We start from the raw sequence: 4976 nt of genomic DNA, 5'->3' as shown, positions 1-4976 counted from the left end.
CAACATTGAAATAGAGACAGAGCTGAGAGAAAAGAGGAAGACTTTCTTGAGAAGGTGCAATTGGAGCCACCGCCTTTTAGTGCGCTTTAATGAGAGACGGCAGGAGCCACTGGCTTCACAATACAGTTGTTTCATTTGAGCTTTTACAGAGAGGTATGTGAGAATGGAAAATGCAAGCAACAGTTAAGGAAGCACAGATGCTGCATATCAGCCAGATCATCAATGAAAGTCTCTCAGTGCATTGTGGAGTTTCACTTGGAGCTGGTGTACTTGATCACCGCCTTTGTGCCCTCCGACATGGTGTGCTTGGCCAGTTCCCCGGGCAGCAGCAGGCGCATGGTGATCTGGATCTCTTGGGAGCTGATGGTGCAGTGCTTCTTGTAATGGGCCAGGCGGGAAGCCTCGCCCGTGATACACTCGAAAATATCGTTGATGAACGAGTTCATGATGCTCATGGCCTTGGAGGAGATGCCGGTGTCCGGGTGAACCTGCTTCATCACTTTGTAGATGTAGATGGGGTAACAGTCTTTCCTGGATCTCTTCCTCTTCTTGCCGTCTTTCAGTGGTGCCCTCTTCTGGGCTTTCTTCGCACCCTTACTGGAAATTGGTGCTTTCTTCTCATCAGCAATGGTTACAGTAATGCTTTCTCCAATTGGCATTGATAACGAGCCAAAGGGCATCCAGTCATTGTTGAAGTGCAAGTTGAGCTTGATCAGCATACTAGATCAGAGATTGCAGGAGTGCCTTTGTTAAGGTGACACATTTCATTAATGTGTCCAAACCTCTTCCAACCTCTGTGGGATTGAGATGTCAAGTATCAGGATTGGCACCTTAGTCACTTTGATCTGAGAGTTTGCGCCTCAGCTGCAAGGCTGTATCAACGAAAAGCTAGTAGCACAGACGCAGCTCTAGAGCATGACAGTGGCTTTCTGTTTGCGAGTGGAAGGTCTGTTATATTTGTCCAATGTTCATTAATCTGTGGCATCTATCAGTCCACAGAGAGAAGGAGGATTGAATAAAGGAGCCTGTGCCCAATGCTGCCTTCTTGATGGCAGTGATCTGATTGAGGGAGAGGAGAAGGGCCCGGTGCCGCCTAGCACAGTTTCAAGAGGAGACCGAGCTTAAGGTTCATGGTCCAGGGGAGCCCCAGCAACACCCAGATGATGAAGAGATTAGACCCATCCCACGGAGGCAGGTCGCATGACCAAGGGTCTACCGAAGAAGACTTTCCTATCTGGATATGAGTGAAGGACAATGTCGCACACGTCTTCACTCGTCAAGAGATGTGGTGGGTCATATCTGCCATATTCTGTGGGAGGATCTAACGCCCCATGGACTGGGAGGACATTCCCTGGCAGTGCCCCTAGAGGTCACTGCCATGCTCAATTTTTTTTCCTGTGAATCATTCCAGGCATTTCACTTTCCTCAGCACATAAATGTATCAAGGAGGTGACTGATGCCATCCACAGTAAGGCTCAGCATTATGTGAAGTTCACACTCGATGAAGCTAGCCAGGCTGCTAGATTTCTGGGGTTTGCAGCTATTTCAGCCTTCCCTAGAGTACAGGGTGCAGTCGATTGCACACGTGTCACTCTGAGAGCTCCATGGCAGTACAATGATATCCATGCCTCAACAAGAGCAACAATAGAATAAACCATTAGACTGCTGAAAATGAGGTTCCGCTGCATGATGTGCACAGGTGGAGCACTGCAGTATGTGCCAGAGAGAGTCTCAGGATCATATGACCTGCGCCCTAGACAACCTCGCACAGCAAAGCGATGAGGAATTTGCAGACAGAGAGATGGAGGAGCTGAAGTCTCCCCAGGCGAGGAAGAAAGAGAAGAAGCTGATGTTCATGAGGGAATGGAGGATGCGGCTCCAGATGCAGATGCCAGAGCAATGGAGCGATGCACCAGACAGGCCAGTCATACCCTCATTGCAACCAGATTCCAGCCAGAATGAGGCCCCTGCGAGACCTTTTGATCTGCTCCTCAATAAAAGTCGCAGTTAAGTGCCAGCAGAACCAGAACAGTCCTTCCAGACCAACCTGCGTTCCTGTGGCCTTTGGCATCTAGAAGGAAAATTGCTGTAGGCCCTTGGCACGAGCAAGCCCATGTGCATGCTTTCATGGAAGCCACATACACTTGTGATTTTGGGAGGAAGTCAAAGATGACTAAGTGACACTCACCCCAAATGCTGGCAAGGCCTTGCTAAGAACTCTACACATCCACCTGCAATATATTGAATGCCTCAGCTACAAATGCTATTCAAACAATAGCTTCTGATAGATGCAAGTGAGCATTACCTGCTAGCTTGTCAACTAGGTTCCAAACACCAGACCTTACAAAGGTTGCCCAAGATAAAAACCTGCAAATGTCAAGATAGTCAGAGATGCCATTACTTCCAAGGCCATGTAATAAACGGTGTCTCCAGAGGCCCACATCACCCAGTATTGATTGCCCATGAAGTGCCATGCCCTTAAATGCACCCATCAGTTGTTACAAGTCCCAACATAATGACCATTCAACATACATGAATAATGTCTAAGCTTTTCATCTTGCGCTCATCGGGACACTCGCAAGAATACCAATATAAGGTGAAAACAACAATTTATGCTGTATGTGAAGAGAGTGCTGATTGGGTGGCAAGTGGCATTGCCATGGGGAATACACCACTGATGGTGACTGACAGTTAACTGCCAAGCATTGTTTGAAATTCAAACAATGTCTTAATGGGCTCCATCCTGCACTCAAATTCACCTTTGAAATGGAGCAGTCAAATGAACTCCCCTTCCTTGGCATACTAGTTGAGAAATCTGCCATGGGATTCTCTACCATGGTCTACTGCGAGCCAACCTTCATTGGTCAATAGACACGTTGGGATTCTTACAGTTCCTAATTGTTACATGCAGCTGAGGATTTAAATATAGCAAACGTATCATCCACATATCGGAAATATGCAATGGGTAGGAGGTTAGGTGTTATTCCATTGAAGACATGTTTCTCATGGAACCCAACAAAGATGTTTGCTAGAGCTGGGCCCGAGGGTATCCCATGGCAACACCATCTATTTGGGCATTCATGGTGTCATTAAAATTGAACTCAACTGCGTGAGTTGCCGAGTTCATAAGTTCAATGTATACTGATTTCACGCAATGGTGGCAGGTCTAGATCACCATGATATAGCGCTGCAGCACAAATATCTATGACTTCCTTAAGTGGAACATTGGTGAATAGGTTGGCAATGTCAAATGAGCACATGGACACAGCATTGTTATCGATATGCAAATCCTGTTATGGCCTTTGCAAATGTGAAGGGAAACCGTGTATGTAGAAAACTTGGTCAAAACTGGTTGTAATAATTTGCCCAACCATTTGGCCAATTCATGTTGTGTAGAGCCGGTCATAGATAAGATGGAGTGTAAAGCGACATCCCTTTTGTGTGTCTTGGGTAGCCCACACATACGTGAACGTAGCAAACCGTGAGGACGAACCCTGTCATATATATCACGTGGTAGCTCATCGCTCTTACACAAGTCCAGCAAGCGTTTTTTTAGCTTATTTTCAAGCAAGGCTGTCCGGTCATGCTGAGTGGCAGGTTCAATGGATATGAATTTTGACCTGTCATTAAGAATGGCGTGCATTTTGTTGATATAATCATGCTTGTTAAGGATCACTATTCCCGTCCCTTTGTCAGGTTTACTGATGTGTATGTCTGGATTGGTCTTAAGGCCTTGCAATACTGTAAGGCATTCATGTTGCATGCGAAAATTGCAATGTGGTGTATTTGCATGTACATATGTTAATACATAGGGCCCTATTCTTTGCAGACAGAAAGAACATGTACATACATTGTGCCTGTTTCAACTAAACAAAATAAGTGACAGCCATTCGCTGACTCATTCCTCAGGGAAATGCCTTGACCAATTAGGGTCAAGCTGCCTGGTTTAAGTTTCAAACAATGCTTGGCAGTTAACTGTTAATCACCATCAATGGCATATTCTCCATGGCAACACCACTTTCCATTCTTCACATACAGTATAAATTGTTGGTTTCCCCTTTCCCCCTTATATTGGTATTCTTGTAAGTGTCCTGATGAGTGCAAGACAAAAAGCTTAGACATGTCTCTTTCCTCTGCAATACTCAAGTTCTCTACTACCAAACTACTACACATGAATAAAGTCCTCCAAAACATATTTACACATAAGATATATTAATATAATGAAGAGACACCCATGTCACCTTTGTGCCATTACGGTTTTTTTATCTTACATGTCCTAATGCTACGCCTTGGTGCAATCCTAATATCTGTAGCTGAGGTGGAGGCAGCCTGCTGATTACTGTGCCCCGTTGTATGAGATGACTTTAGTGATGTCCTCAGGTGGTCTGAGGCCTAGACGGCTTCCACACAGTTGGTGGAGGTGATGGGGTCACTGGCAGAGAAGAGGAGGGGTGGCAGCGCACCCTTGGAGCACCCTGAGATGATGCCCTTGGAACGGCTTGCTGGCGCTCCTCCTCCCTGTTGGTGCACGATGGCACCTCCCTGACTCCAGGAGAAGGGGCACCTGGAGGGAAGTTGAGATGCCTTGTCCCTGTCTCACCTAGCCACCACCAATCGGAACCCATGACTGGTGCGATAGAATGCAGGTCCGAGCGCATGCCTGGCAGCCACTGAGTGTTCTGCTGGGCCTGGCTCTCCATGGCAGTCTTCACCATTTCCATGAGGAAGTCAAGCTCTCGCATGTCAGAGCCATGACAGTACTCAGAATTTGAACGGATGACCTCAAGCATTTCTGCCAGATGTTCCCCTGCCTGCCTCTGCATCTCCATCAGGTTTCTTACGGTCGATTACTGAGTTCCAGCATGGGCCTGGTCTCCAGCACTCCTCCGACTGGCAGGGACCTCAGCTATCATATCTTCTATCAGCTGCAGGAAGTCTGTGATGTGCTCACCTGATTGTGACCGCAAGCCTATTCT

General features: G+C 46.8%; 1 pseudogene; it reads right to left on the bottom strand.

Moving 5' to 3' along the window:
* Positions 1-251: 251 nt before the first annotated feature.
* Positions 252-3078, bottom strand: LOC144693486 (histone H2B type 1-M-like; annotated as a pseudogene).
* Between the last annotated feature and the right edge of the window lie 1898 nt (positions 3079-4976).

This window comes from Cetorhinus maximus, chromosome 18 (assembly GCF_964194155.1).
Source record: "Cetorhinus maximus chromosome 18, sCetMax3.hap1.1, whole genome shotgun sequence".
Lineage (NCBI taxonomy): Eukaryota > Metazoa > Chordata > Chondrichthyes > Lamniformes > Cetorhinidae > Cetorhinus > Cetorhinus maximus.
The sequence above is the reverse complement of the archived record's forward strand: the minus strand, read 5'-3'. Positions and strand labels throughout refer to the sequence as shown.